A 16453-nucleotide genomic window follows, 5' to 3' on the forward strand; every position below is an offset into this window, starting at 1 on the left:
TCCAATTGAAGGACAGCCCAGTTCTGAGACACTGCCAAAGAGAGAACTATGCGTATAGTGGCTGGCTTAACAACAGGACTGAAAGTTTCACCAAAATCAATACCAGGGCGTTGGGTAAAACCATGAAGGACCCAACAAGCTTTGTAACGGTTGAGGGTGCCATCCGGATGTAAATTTTGTCGGAAAACCCATTTGCCTGTAACAATATTAATGCCAGGTGGAGGAGGAACAAGATCCCAAGTGTGGTTGGCTTGGAGAGCGGTGAATTCCTCCAGCATAGCATCACGCCAATTTGGATCGGCCAAAGCACCACGATAAGTCTTCAGAATAGGAGATAAAGTGGTGGCCTGCAAGTTCATAATAGTTTTTGGTTGGCGAAAACCATGTTTCCCCCGAGTCAGCATAACATGATCATTGGCAATTGTCGGGATCGGAACAACTCCTTGTGGAAGGATGCCAGTAGTGGGAGAACTGGCCCCTGGTGAAAGCGCATGGGCACCAGCAGGAGCACCAGCACCAGGAGGTCCAGCACGGCCGATAGAAGGCCCACTGCTAATCGCGGCCGCTGAACTGGGCGCAACTCCAGCTCATGGCGCGGCAATAGGTACGGCCGCTCCAGTTTCTGGCGCAGCAGTAGGGGGCGCCACTGCTAGACCGCCACCAGAGGGACCAGCGGCGGTGCCAGAAGGCCCAGCACCGGCCCCTGGTGTAGCAGGAGGCCCTGGATGGTCCAAACCGCCACCAGGAGGCCCAGGGCCAACAGCAGGAGGTGTCGGTGCACCCGGGATGCCAGGACCTGCAACACCAAGACCTGCAACAAATGGCGAAGGAACAGGGCTATACACATGGTCAAACTCCGACAAAAAATCAAGGTTGGATGAAGGGAGAGGAGCAGGAAGCTCGGGAAAGGGAAAACATGATTCATCGAAATTGACATGACGAGAAAGAATTATGCAATTTGTGGCTAAATCAAGGCAACGATATCCCTTGTGGTCGGAAGGATAGCCCAAGAACACACAAGGGATGGATTGAGGAGTGAGCTTATGTGGAGTAGTGGCAGATAGGTTAGGGTAACATTTGCAACCAAAAACACGAAGATGATGATATGTGGGAGGAACACCGTATAGAGCTAAGTACGAAGTTTGGAAATTGAGGGCTTTGGTTGGATGATGGTTGAGAAGATAGGTGGATGTGTGGAGGGCCTCCACCCAGTAGGATGATGGTAAACTAGCTTGGAACATTAGAGAGCGCATGATATTATTAGTGGAGCGAATAATGCGTTCGGCACGTCCGTTTTGTGGGGAAGTATGAGGACAAGACATGCGAATAGCAGTACCATGTGCATGGAGAAAGGCACGAGCAGTGGAGTTGTTGAACTCACGACCGTTATCGCATTGAACGACCTTGATTGTGGTCCCAAACTGAGTGGTAACATAAGAAAAAAAGTTAGAAAGACATGAAAAAGTATCAGATTTAAGGCGTAAAGGAAAAGTCCAAGAATAATGGGAACAATCGTCAAGAATTATAAGATAATATTTATACCCACTGACACTAGTAATGGGAGATGTCCACAAATCATAGTGTATTAAGTCAAAGTTCGCGGAGGCACGTGAATTAGATGAAGCAAAAGGTAGGCGCACGTGGCGACCTAACTGGCAAGCATGACACAAGGTTTCTAACTCACGTTTATTACAAGCTGAATGCAAGAAAGGAGCCAAGTGAGATAGAGACTCATGTCCAAGATGACCGAGCCGATGATGCCAAAGGACGGGTGTAGATGTGACTGCGATGAAAGAGTGATGGTGGGGCGGGGCCCGAAAAGAGTAGAGCTCCCCAGAACTATTGCACCTGACGATTATGTTCCCCGTTGGTAGATCCTTCACAGAAAGGCCAAAAGGATCAAATTCAACAGAACAATGATTATCAGTAGTGAAACGACGGACAAAAATAAGATTCTTAATAATGTGTGGAGAGATAAGAATATTATGCAAATGTAACGAGCTATTGGGCAAGTGAAAAGAAGTGGAACCAACAGCTGTAACCGGCAAAGAGGAGCCATTACCGACAATTATATTAGATGGAGTAAAAGAAGTAGAAGGATGAACTTGTGTTAGGAGATCGGAGTTTGAAACCATGTGAGAGGAAGCACCTGAATCCATATACCAATTGTCGGATGGAGGAGGCGTGAGTGTCATGGTGTTGAAGTTGCTTGCCAATGCTTGCGGATCCCATGTCTAGGAGGAAGAAGCCGGAGTGGGGAAGCCGTAGTGAGAGGAACCGGCCACAGATGGAGGGCCGACGAACTGCTGCTGCTGTACAGGTGCACCAGCGATGTAAGCTTGAGGGCGAGGAGGTAGTGGCGCTAGAGGAGGGTGGGGACGGGCGCCATGCTGTCCTGGCCAGACAGCGAAAGTCCCTGTGAGGGGATTCCAGTGTTGGGGCGCCCAGGCTCCTGGCAGGCGACTGGCCGGACCACCAGGGTAACCACCGGGTTGGCCACTGGGCTGATTGCGCCAGTGCCGCCGGGAGCGGCCGCTGCCTCGGCCACCAGAGCCACCACCCTGGCCACCAGAGCCACCACCTGGGCCGCCGCCAATTTGGACAGTATGGTCGCCCTGGTTATCACTAGGGCGAGGCGCAGGGGGGCGCAACGGTGATGACGAGGTGACAAAAGCCGTCGGAGTAGAAGACTTGCTGGCAAGAGTTATTTCCTCAATGAGCAAATCCGCACGGACGTCGGAGTACGACGAAAAAGGGCGTGTGCGCTTGATCATCGCCGCCATGTGAGAGTACCGTTCGTTGAGGCCGTGAAGAACATTTAGAACTAAGGTGCGGTCCAAGACGGGCTCACCCAAAGTTCCCAGAGCATCTGCCATACTCTTCATCTTGTTTAAATAATCAGTGACAGAGAGATCCCCCTGAACGAGAGTCCAAAACTCAGCGTCGAGGATGATGGCACGAGTTTCCATGTTGCCGATGAACTGGTCTTCAAGACCAAGCCAGATAGTCCGTGACGTTGGGGAGACAGTGGACACGGCTTCAATAAGATCAGGCGATACAGTGCCAAAAAGCCATGACTTCACAGTGCAATCCATGCGATGCCAATGAGGATCCGTAGAGAAGTCATCATCAGTGAGCACGAGGGAGTCGAGGCCATATTTGGGCACCGTGTTGAGGAAGAGCGAGCACCAGCGGCCGTAGAACGTGGACGTCTGCTCAAGGACGAGAGGGATCATTGTCTTGATGTTGTTCACTGCGATGGCCTGAGTGTGGAGCTGAGCTTGCTCGGTAGTCTCATACTCGGCGACGCGCTGTTCGGCCGCCTCCGCCCGTGCAGTAGCGGCGTCCGCCCGAGCATTAGCAGCCTGGGCTTGGGCGGTGGTAGCTTCGGCAGCAGCGATGGCCTCCGTGGCTGCTTGCTGGAGCTCGGCGTTAGAACGCATGGTGGCGTCGTGGATAGAGGCGCGGTGACGAGCGGCGCGCAGAGGTTGAGACGCGTCGGGGGAGTCCAACGGCTAGCGGAAGCGAAAGGATCGTGACCCTACTGATGCCATATTGGAGGAATAACTCAACTCACTCTCCATTAATCTCAAGAGAGTATATATAGAGATTACATTGGGTATGAAGAGGTAGGAAAACTGAAAAATAAAGAGATTACAACTCTTGGTATACTAACAGAGACTCTTGTTACGCTAACACTCTCCACCGGCGCCATTCCCCAATCTGAGAGAGAGAGAGCGCGGGCTTTGGGAGATGACAGGCAAAGCGGAGAAGAAATGGGACGGTGTGTTAATTGTGTGGACCCCACTTGCGGATGAGACGAGAGGCCGCAATGCTCGTGATCCTGACTAACGGATCGGACCGGCCGTTCCGGAGAACAAAATACGGCCGGCTGGAACGAAGTCATTACCTAATAAATTATTAAGCAAAATAATTAAAAGAGCTAATGCTGTTTGACGCCCGACAAAATTTAAAAAAGAAGCGTCCTTACCATCTAAGTGAAGTCGTCAGCTTGGGTTACTTGAATGCCGGTTTGCTCTGTTCTTCCAAAGTCTGACCAAACTGAATCGGCTCCTGTTTTCGACAAACTGAATGGAAGCGAGACATGCATATTACACGTCCATGGCACAAGCAATTCGCGCAGGCTAAACGTTCACTCTACGAACGGTGCTATTATCTTTCACAACGCAAGGGGGTTGAAATTTAGCAAGCAGTTCAAACAATCACAGTAGGGCCCTAATTAAAACCTCCGGATTTTTTTTATTTTTAACCCTTTTTTTTATTTATTTTTAAAAATAACCTGAGCGGGGGTTTATTTGCGCGTCCTGACCCTTTTGGCCGCGCCAGACCGCCTGGCGCGGCAGGAACATGCTGCCGCGCCACATGCACTGGCGCGGCAGCCCCCTGCCACGCTGGCGCGTCGACCCGCGGCGCCAGGCGGGCGCTGACGTGGGCCGCGCTTTTGCCGCGCCAGCCCGCCTGGCGCGGCAGGGCCAACACTTAGGCCACGCGCCGGCTCCCTTCCTCCTCCCTCCCTCCTTTCTTCCTCCTCCAGACACACCACACAGCAGCACCTTGCAGCGCCGGCTCCCGCCACCCCACCCCCAAATCCACCAAAAATCCGGCGATTTTGGTGGGGGAAAGTAGTGGGAATCGATCCCTGCTTCGTGTGGAAGGTATTCCCCTACTTATTCTCGTGTTTTACCGTTACATTTGGTAGATCGGAGGATGTTTAGGTGACTTAGGGTTAGGTTAGTGATTTGAAATTTCAATGAAATGCAATGATGTTTTGTGTTAGATGATACGTAGTTCATACGCAATTGAGTCTCTGCCCGCGATATTGACGTGTAGAACTTGTTGAATGCTTCGATTTAGGTATATATTCATCCAATTGTGTGCTTTACATGACATGTATTTTTTTTATATGTTCAATTAATTAGTCTCATTTTTGTTTCAGTGTTTGTATTTTGTAGATCGAGTGTTTACATTTTATCAAAATGATGTATATAGCTAGTATGGATTACGTGTGTAAAGTTTATTTGTGTATTAAATTTGTTGCACTTGATTTACAGGTGAGATGGCGTCGTTTGGTTCTGAATACAAATGGCGTATGTGGTATGTGCGTTATGTGGGCGAGTCCAATGTTGCTGGTCCCGTACCTCCTGCTCTTCCGGTACCACTTTGTAGATGTGGCGCGCAAGCAGAGGTGAAACAATCAAGACATCCAAAGACAGCCGGAAGAGCCTTCTATGTATGCAAATGGACTTTTGATCCATTGCCTGCCGCACCTTGCGATTTCTTTCAGTGGATCGATGGACCCGACAAATATGATCCTAGGATCCGCCTATTCCCATATCATAGCACAGAGCTTAAACCATACCATAAGTTTAGGCGTTGGGTTCCTCCTCCACCAAACCCACCTAGGATGACCGATGAGGAGAAGCAGGAGGCTGCTTGTAGGCGTGTGAGGGATCCTCCCATGTGCAAGTGTGGTGTTCCTGCTAAGCTTATGCGTCCTAACTTAGGGGATCCACCTAAGTTTACTCCATTCTTTCGATGCTCCCTAAAGACTCATGTAAGTATATTACGAGAATATTAGTATGTCGTTGGTAGTTGGAGAAGCGTTTTGTAGTTACTTTACATCTGAGTAGTTCACGTAATGGGTTTTTTGCAGGATGGGTGGCCGTTGTGTGATTTCAATGAGTATATATACGGCCCAATGGCAATGTGGCCAACAGAGGAGGAAGTGCGGGAGTTTGAAAGTGAAAATGCACCGTGGCCGTGTGTGTCCTCTCCTAGTGATAGATGCAAGTGTGGTATATTGGCAACAGAAGGTGTGGTGCCTTCTGAACTTGGATATGGTTCGTTCTGTGGAAATGCACATGGCGATTACTGGGTTAGTAAATACTCGTCTCTTATGTTTTATGAAGGTTGTAACTTGGTTCAAATTTGTAAGAATATTGAATTGTTGTTGCAGGAGGGAAGGACATGTGAGTGGGAAGATTTTTGTGGTCGATATGATTTGTTATTAAAGTTGGGAAATACATCGGAACCATGGAAGTTAAGGAAACAACAAGAAATTAAAGAAAAGATTAGAAAAAAGTATGATGTGCCTATTCCTGACGACGACTTGCTTTGGGGAAAAATATATCAAGATATGGTGCATGAGACTGGAGAGAAACCTAATGGACTTTATGCAAGGGAAACTATTATTAAGTATTGGAGGCAAAATAGATCCAAGTATCCACGACCTCTAACTGAAAATGAGAAGAGAGAAAATAGGAGGAAGTTGCAGGAGGAGAGGGACTTGGAGAAACAAAGGTTGATGGAGGAAAGAGATCGCTTAGGTTATGTGGTTGATCCGAATGTGAAATACCCTGAGGGTTCATGGGAACAATATTTGCAACAAAAAGCGGCAAGAAAAAGAAGGCTTCAAATGGAAGAGTTACAACAACAAGCGGAAGAGGCACAGATGGAGGCAATGAAGGCTCTTGTTGCCGATTTACCTGTTGGTAAGGTTAATGTCGATAAGAAAGGCAAGGGAGTTGTTGTTGCCGGAGATGTTGATGATGATGATGATGATGACGAGTTACTATATGAAGGTGACTCGGACTAGATGAACGTGTTGATGTAGCTGGATCATGTTTCTCTGTAGCTGTGAAAACAATGTAGAACATTATGTTTATGTTTATTCTGGGAACTATAATTAGTTGTCAAAAACTATTTTCATTTCCGAGAGAACTATGTTCAGCCGCATTAAAGTTTGCCGTGATATGACTGGCTTCTTGTGGTTTTGGCGTGCTGTTTTCCTGAACTCCTGTCCACGGATCACCGTAGTCAATCTCCATGCATCTTCCCGACCCGGAAGGAATAAGGTATAGGAAAGAAGGCAATGCTTTATTTTTTTTCATTTGTGATCTGCAAATTGAGTTGTTAATGAAACCGCTTTATTCGCCGACTCTATTTCATTCGCTGAATATATATGATATTTCTTTTCTTTGAAACACAAATTGTATAACAAGGTTTGAGACCTTGTGTTTGTATCTGTTTATCTTTTTTGTACTAGTGAAATTTCATTGTATTGGGTTCTTTCTTAGATCTAAATGGAGTGGAATTTCATATAAAAATCTAAGAATATTATGATTTAGATAAATACTCGAGAATGTACTGAACTGAAATCTACTGGTAAGGTCGGAGGAATTTTTTCTTACAAATTGGATTTATTTCGTACATTTATCGATGAGAAAATCCGGGGGTCAGAATTCCTTACAATTTGAAAGTCCCAAATGATCCGAGGGGGTGGAAAGAGAGGGATTCGAACCCTCGGTACAAAAAAATTGTACAACGGATTAGCAATCCGCCGCTTTAGTCCACTCAGCCATCTCTCCTCGTTCTAAATCGAAAGGTTTTCGTGATATGACGGAGGCAAGAAATAACGATTGCAAAAAATCCTTCCTTTTTCTTTCATTTCAAAAGTGCATAAAAATTATATTGCCAATTCCATTTTAATTATATTCTTTTTTCTTTGCGCGGGGGGCTGCCTTGCCGCGCCAGGCGGCCTGGCGCGGCAGGGTTGGGCTGCCGCGCCACGCGCAACCAACTTTCAGTAGGTTGCGCCGGGTGGTAGGCCGGCTTTGCCGCGCCAGGACGCCTGGCGCGGCAGGGCTGAGCTGCCGCGCCACGCGCAACCTACTTTCAGTAGGTTGCGCCGGGTGAGGCCGGCCTTGCCGCGCCAGGACGCCTGGCGCGGCAGGGCTGCGGTGCCGCGCCAAATACAACCCAATTTCAGTTGGTTTCGCCGGGGGGTAGTGGCAGCAACCCAATTTCAGTAGGTTTCACCGAAACGTTTTTGGTGGCGGCAAGGGTGCGCGGCGGAGCCAATTTCAGTAGGTTTCGCCGAAACGTTTTTTTGTGCTAAACATTTACGGAAAAATACACGAAATACAAGCAACTTAGTCTTTTACAAACGTGACATGAATAAACGTGACATGGAATAATTGGGCACATGATAGGTTCAGTGGCGTGACTGCCGCTCATCCGGAGGACTAAAAGGATCTCTTGGGCGACGCTCCCTCCTTGGATGCGTGGGCAGCACATTGGCGCTGCCAACGTCGGTGTGGTCCCGGGAACGACGACGTCGGCGTGGCAACCGGGTATGAGTTGCAGGTTCCTATTGAATAATTGGGCACAAATCATAAAATTTGTATGACAATTCGGGAGCGAACATTAAAATTTATAATTGAAATTGGAGGAACTTCTGAATATACCTGGCTGGACTCTCCCTGCGTCTGAGTCACAGGTGGAGCATCGTGAGAAATCTCGAGTTCCTCACCATACGTCGGGTCATCATCCTCGGACTGCTCACCTTCCGAGTCCTCGCTTTCCTGAGGGGATGCGGGTTCCTTACCTCGCGATCTCCTGCTAGGACCTGCCGCAGTGGACGGTGTTGCAGCCCTGGGGGTAGTCACCAATGCAGTCCGACGTGATCCTGAAGAAGTACCCTGGACATTGGCCCCGTCGTGCGCATCTGAGGATGTCATGCAGTTCATCCTCTGCGCCATTCGCCTGCAACTTTTACGAACCCTCTGCCATATATTCACGACTATGTTATTGATGGCTACAAAGATAATACGAGCGTAAGTGAAAATTTGTTTGGACTTCTACCTCTGCAAAAGCACGAAGCAGACTATCACCTTCCCCAACAGCGTGCTCCATAATCACGCCCGCCTCGTTAGAGAGCCTTGCAAGCTGTTGTCCCTGCACGCAGTATTTTTCATTCCATAAGTGATCAATGTGACGATACTATAATTACAAACCGAAAGCTTACCATATAGTCGTGGAGAGGTGCACGCTCAGGCTGTGTCCCATGGCGTGTCACGGTGTCGTACGCGTCAGCTATGTCAGCGTCATCTTCAGACGGTACATCCTCAATGGGCACATTAGTCCAAGATGGTTTCACTTTGGTTCTCGTCGAAGTACAATACCATCTTATGTACTCATTGTTGGGTCGCCAGTACGGTCCACCTTCAGGATCGCATCCTTCCTTGTTGTTCCACATGTGGATGTACCGGTCATGCTTCACCCTCCAATCATTTTCCTTGTACCGCTTTCTGCGGTCGATACTGCATCAGAAATTAGTGAAGTATTAGTATAACACGTTAATTGCGTTAATTGAATACCCTCCAATAGTTATTTATTCCTGCGTACCTGTGCAGCTGTTGCGAAGTCGATAATTCCAAAGGAGGGCACGGTTGCATCCTCCCAAACTGCCGCATCACCCTATGCGGCATATGAAACTCTACCACGAAGTACATTATCATGGGGGTTGTACACCTCCACAGCTCTCTATCTCTGTAGCACATCGGTGAAAAGACGATATCGCTAAGCTGCTGACGATCATACGGTTTCCATTCCACCTTCAAAAATTTTCACGCAATACTTATTTCATCTACCATTATATGCAAGTTACCTTAAAAAACTATTAGGGTTACCAAATTACCTGGTACTGCGTGAGAACATCAAACTCGTTCGTGTAGGCCCTGTAGCGCCTGTCGGGATTGCCACGAACGGGCCGCACATGCTTCCACACGTGATAGAACGTGGGAAGAGAATCGTGTCGATGCCATGGCTGAAATTGCAAGTAAATCCAATTGGTCACATGATACAATAGTTTATCGAACATTAACGTAGAAAAAGGAATTAGCCGTTGTCACTTACATCGACACAGAGGCGGGAAGGTCGACCCACGGGCATTCGCTCCCAAATCCATATCTGGAGCATATAAGTGCACCCTCCAACATTAGAATCTCTCGCTGTGCGCCGGCAAGCCTCACATAACTGTCTGTACAGCCAGGCAAGAGCCGCTGAGCCCCAACTGTAAGTGGCTATGTTTTCCCAAACTTGACCTAGAATGGGAAGAACCATCCACGATACTGTGTTCCCAGCAGCATTTGGAAGGAGGAATGTACTGACAAAGTGCCATAGCCACACTCGAGCAAAGCGCTGCACGACCTCGTCATCTGCTCCCGGAGGACACACCTCGAAGTGCTCCCTCAACCATGCCGAGCTAACACCGGACGTCTTCTTTGAGCTATCTCCGCCCTCTGGCTCTGGCGGCCTAATCCCGATATGCATCTCGACCATATCACGCCAGTTCTCATTCTGGATAATACCTGTCACTGGCAGCCCATGCAGTGGAAGGCCGAGTATCATAGCCGCATCCTGCATTGTGATAGTCATTTCTCCGAACGGCATGTGGAACGTGTGAGTCTCCGGACGCCACCTGTCGACCATAGCAGTCAACAGTGGTCCGTCCATTGGAGGGAGACCCCCCACGACCTGAACAGCGATATCCAAGAAACCTGCTCTCTGCAGGTACTGGGCGTACCGCTCATCCCACCTAAGTGGTGAGTGCACCCTAGCCCTCAGTGGTGTCAAATTCTGCAAAATATTATAAGAACATTTCAGTATGAGAAGTCTTACCAATTGTGAATAACGGGCTTCTAAAGTGGTAAGTAACACAAATATGATACAAATGACATTTTCAGTATGAAATTGTTTACACTCTACACAAGCGAATAGTAACGAAAGGCACATCCTTAATTAATTTATAAGAACATTTCATACGAAAATCTTGCAATTCTCATCCTAAGGTATGCATTCATCAGCAAAAAATAGCAACCATTGTCATACCTCATTATTGTCCGCGAGGTGGTGGGCACGGTGGTGCAAATCGTAAGCAGCCTCAAGAAGAGGGTATCCCGGGGCCGCCATCCTAAAAAAACAACATAAATGATCGTTAGTAAAAAACTTCATTACATGATAAGTACGGAAAATATGATAATGTACGGAAAATATGATAATGTACGGAAAATATGATAGGCAACGCGCATACCCAATTGTTCGAATTACCCGGCCCATTACTGCTCGGTCTAGATTTAGTGCCTTTTGATTTTCTACTGCGGCATGTGCAATTCCTAATAATCTTGTGGCACTTGGAGCAACGATTTTCCGACTTGTCAATATCAAAATCACCAGTATCATAATCTGCAGAAAGCCTCCCTTCCGACACGTCCATCTCGCCTGTGAAACATTTCTTCTTCCGCCTTCCTACTTTATTTCTCATTAAATTGGGGTTAGGCACGTACCCTACCCCTTCATATGCCGGCCATTGCGACGGATCTAGGTAAGGTTGAAAGCTTGATTCCCAAATTTTGATGGTGTGCTCCCTAGAGTACAACGGTGACAAGTACATGGGGCTTTCAAAGTTAAGACCTCTTGCCTTGCAAGCTGTAATGAAGTGTGAACATGGAAGGTGCAACAATTGAGGAATATTGCAGGTGCACGAAACTTCGTGCAGATCCACTCTATAGTGTCGGCCTCCATGACTCTCACCCCCAATGTTAGTCGAACCGTAACTTCTTATAGAATACACCATCCTTTCTGGCCCGTACGGATCTGCTAAGTGGTGCACGGATCTAAGCTCAGCCTCTGATAAATAATTATCTGCAACTTGCCCAATTCTATAGCCTTGATCTAACATATCACGCGCCTTTCCCCATCGGTTCACAAAGTAGGCGTTGCATTTTTCGAATGTGTATTCAATAATTCCAGCGACGGGCCTACTTCGGATGCCTTTGAAAACTCCGTTGATTGATTCCGAGAAGTTCGTGGTCATAATACCCCACCGCATCCCTCCCTCATCGAAAGCCTGCGCCCATTTATCCTTGTCCCTCATTTCACCCTTCAACCATTCTTTTGCGTCGTCGTTCAAGTCCTTCACTAAATCTTCTAACTTCTCACGAAATTCACTCTCTGTATGAACCGTGCATAATAATTTCAATTTTCCAATCACACCCTTGCTCTTCTGCCGACGCGACATGTTGGCAGCAAAGTGCCTCATGCACCACCTATGCACAAGCGGTGGAAAACCATCAATGTGGTCCCTTGCACAATTTAGAAGCCCATGATGCCTATCTGATATCATACACACTATCCGTGAAGGTCCAAGAACATTTACCCGAACAAGTTTCATAAACCATGACCAACTCTCATTATTCTCACTCTCGACCAAGGCAAAAGCAAGAGGCACAATCTGTTGCTCTGGATCTACAGCAACTGCTATCATTAATGTACCCTTGTACTTGCCAGTCAAGAATGTACCGTCCACCAGTATCACAGGACGGCAATGTTGAAATGCCTCACTACATTGAGGGAAGCACCAAAATACCCGTTGCAGTATATGCTTCAACACTCCATTGTCAGGAACCATCATGCCACATGAGTCGATCCACCATTTAACTCCGGGATTGTAGTAGGTTATAGCTGAGAGTACCCTAGGAACCATGCCGTACGACTCCTTCCAGTCGCCCCAAAGCAGGGCAACAGCGTGTTGCTTCGCCCGCCAAGCCTTGGAATACTTCACACGGTACCCACTAAAGATGAAGATGGACTCCACGAGTGATGGCACCGATGTCTCGCTGTCTTTACGGATAATGCCTAGGATACGCCGTCCAAGGTACTTTGCTGTGCACTGTACATGCTCTCGCTTCGGCTGTGACGACCGACAAGTATGCGGTTGCACAACATTTGAAATTCTCCATTGTCCGGTGCTTGATATTAGCCGAGACCATACACGCCAATGGCATCCTTGCTTGCACATCACATTGTATCTTAAGTTCTTGTCAGAGTGAACTACGCTAAAAGGTCTATGTAACCTCACCGCGTAGTCAGCCAAGAAAAACTTCAGCTCCTCAAGACTATTGAACTTCATCCCCTTCTTAATCACTGGACTCTCACCAATGGACGTCCCTTCTGCATTCACCATACTAGATTCACAAATTGCTTTGTGAACCATACTTATGTCCTTATCATTGGGAACGGATGGCAGTTCGACATCACGTTCTTTTAACATCCGCAACTCACACTGGGTGTAAGAAAAACAATCGTCCATACGACGAATGCCTTCTACATCATGTACGGTTGCGGTGTCAAATTGCAGTCCATCCTCTTCATTTTCTACCCCGACGTTCTCATATTCATGCCCACCACTCTCAAATAGTGATTCCTCCTCTACCTCCTCACCTACTACCCCATCTTCCTCCAATTCACAATCTTCGGAACCCATAGAGACATTATCAACATCTATATTTGCTTCATCCCTCTCAAAAAAGTTATTGGGAAAATCATCATTGGCAATAGCCAAGTCAAAATCACGTTCTGTTTCACCTAACACGTGATGCAACATTTCTGACTCCTGGGTACCATTATGGTTCACTACCGTCACTTCCTCCCTCATGACAACATTTGGGCCAGGCATACGAACAATTTCGACTATAACCTCCAAACATGCAACATTAGCTTCGTGCACAACATCCTTATAGTGCTTCCAATTCGCATCGGATGCTAACTTCATGAGAACATAATGAGCTCTAGCTTTCCCACAATCAAAACGACCTCTCAAACTTATCTCATCCACTCTACATCCATACTTCGTCATTACACGGTCAACTAAATCACTAAAACTTGGAGGACCATCAAATATTTCAATTGACTCATTCATATTCTCTAACTCCCCATTTTGTTTCACAACACCACCATGAAAAAATCGAACTAAACGATCCATCTACAAAATACAAACATTTCACCATGTCATATACACTACACATTGCACATATTCGACATATCAACTACACACATTACATATATTGGACAAATTGCAAACAAAATATACACATATACATTGCACTATACGATTCAATGAATATATCCTTAAATCAATAAGTTCTACACGTCAATATCGCGGGCAGAAACTCAATTGCGTATGAACTACGTATCATCTAACACAAAACATCATTGCATTTCATTGAAATTTCAAATCACTAACCTAACCCTAAGTCACCTAAACATCCTCCGATCTACCAAATGCAACGGTAAAACACGAGAATAAGTAGGGGAATACCTTCCACACGAAGCAGGGATCGATTCCCACTACTTTCCCCCACCGAAAACGCCGGATTTTGGGTGGATTTGGGGGTGGGGCGGCGGGGGGCGGCGCTGGAAGCTCGGCCTCGGGCGTTTCTGGAGGAGGAAGAAAGGAGGGAGGGAGGAGGAAGGGAGCCGGCGCGTGGCCTAAGTGTTGGCCCTGCCGCGCCAGGCGGGCTGGCGCGGCGAAAGCGCGGCCCACGTCAGCGCCCGCCTGGCGCCGCGGGTCGACGCGCCAGCGTGGCAGGGGGCTGCCGCGCCAGTGCATGTGGCGCGGCAGCATGTTCCTGCCGCGCCAGGCGGTCTGGCGCGGCCAAAAGGGTCAGGACCCGCAAATAAACCCCCGCTGAGGTTATTTTTAAAAATAAATAAAAAAAAGGGTTAAAAATAAAAAAAATTTCGGGGGGGCTCAGGACTAGCGCATCACGATGATAATTCAATCATATCTCCTGCGTCCCCAAGTTCGATACGGGGCAAGAGAAGGATAATACCAGTATGGCTCAGCCACATCCCATCTGTTGTTGTCAAATAAAATGTAACCGAATTATTTATGTGAAACAAACGAAAGAAAATAGTATTGGCATCCGCCGGACCAGGCTCGCTCGCATCCCGCCAGTTTTTGTTTCACCCCACCTCCTCCGGGTTTTTTTCGACTTTTTCCTCCGAACGTGGGTGATTCTTCGTGGCAGTTCAGTTTCCCATCTCGCCTCCCACCTTCCGATCCAGGTTGACTGCAACGGAATCGCATTTGTGGAGTTCTTCCTCGGTCACGATAGCTTCCTAATGCCCCCCTTCACCTTGATTTCTACGGATTAATGAGATCTCATTCTCCCCCATCGCAAGGTGCCCTTTATTCTTCTCCCGTGTGTTTTCGGTTGATTTTGATTGATTTCCCATGAAGGTACGGATGATTTGTGCAGGTAGATCGTTGGCCGTAGATGGTCTGGAGCAGGTTGCCTCCCTCCCTCTTTCGAAAATCCCTCTGACCAGCTGACCTCGTATTTGGTGCTAGGTGCAGGTTTTGGTTTGATCCCTTGACATGAGTTAATAAATTCAGATCAGTATACTTTGTTAATCATTCCAGATGTTCTGAAGCTTTGGACTTAGAAACATTTCATACGAAACTACTTTGCCTTATCAATATGCCTCTTTCTATCTGAAATGCTTATGGTAGGCCCGATTGGCTTCTTTTTTAGTCCCTGACGTTGTGTGATGCTGTCTCTACAGGGTTGACGGGATGGCTTCTACTACCAAGGCCCATGCTTCATGACAAGCTGGAGTTGACGAGCAGAAGGCCAACAGTGTTACGTGAATTACGCAACTCCTGCTGGCTCCGACCCAAACATAGCCTTTTGGAGCATCTTTTGTGCAGGTGTTGAGCACCAGGACCATCTAGCTAAACTTCCATGTGCTGCGATTAGGTTCCTGCCTGGATTTGGTTATATTACCCATTTTCACCATTCTATTCTTCAACTCCGTTCATTTTATTTTAGCTCTTCCATGAGATGAGATGGGTCCTGCAAACGTCTTTCTTATTGATATTATATGCATATTTTTTTAAAACTGATTACTAGTTAAAGTTATGTAGTAAAGGGTGGATCAAAGTGCCACTTCCATAGTTGTTATATGAACTAGTCGTTGGTTAGGTTTCTGAAATCATGTCAGTATCTGCTCTGCTTAAATTGCATGTATTGAATTTTAGGCATGCCATTCTATATTGTTATATATATCTCTGTAGTAGCTGATATTACATATTTAAGGTTCCTTATTGTTACATTTTAAATGGTCTGCTTAGGTCACCTTGCAGTGAGATGGCATCCAGTAATCTCTGTTGCTTTGTTCAAATTTGATGGCACTACTCTTAATACCGAGTCCCTCAATAGTGTCAGCATGATTGCATAGCTGGAATGGTGGCTAAATTAAACATTGGGCTCAGTTCAATTGTCATTTTAGAGCACCCTCTGCACTGTTCTTGAGCTCCAGGACCATCTTCTTGCGAAACTTCAATGACCTTAGGTTAGGTTCCTGCATGCAGCTTTGATTTGGTTTTCTATTGTTGCCAGTCTGTTGTTCTTCAGTTCCCATTCATTTTGTTATGGCTTTTCCATGAGATGGATCCTGCAAACTGCTATCTGCTTTGCATATAATTGCAATATAAGCTATTTCCATTCACATGCGTCATCATTTGTGAATAGAAAAGTATATGCCACAATGCATAGGTTGTTAGCTCTTGTGTTCCAGCATAGTATTATTTGTGCTCAAGCTAATTTTGATGCAAATAACTGAGGTTTCTATGGTGCAATATATATATATATATATATATATATATATATATATATATATATATAGGGATTGAGAAAACCTACCATTCAAAATTCCATTCACCTCGTACATATGTTTAGCCTAGTCTTTGTGCAGGATAAGCTCGCGCGCGCGCGCGCGATATATATATATATATATATATATATAT

General features: G+C 46.8%; 1 non-coding gene across 1 annotated transcript; it reads right to left on the reverse strand.

Annotated features, from left to right (window-relative positions):
- Window positions 1-7300: 7300 nt before the first annotated feature.
- On the reverse strand, window positions 7301-7388 carry TRNAS-GCU. The gene has a single exon. It is a non-coding gene; the product is annotated as a tRNA-Ser (tRNA).
- Between the last annotated feature and the right edge of the window lie 9065 nt (window positions 7389-16453).

This window comes from Setaria italica, chromosome VI, assembly GCF_000263155.2.
Source record: "Setaria italica strain Yugu1 chromosome VI, Setaria_italica_v2.0, whole genome shotgun sequence".
NCBI lineage: Eukaryota > Viridiplantae > Streptophyta > Magnoliopsida > Poales > Poaceae > Setaria > Setaria italica.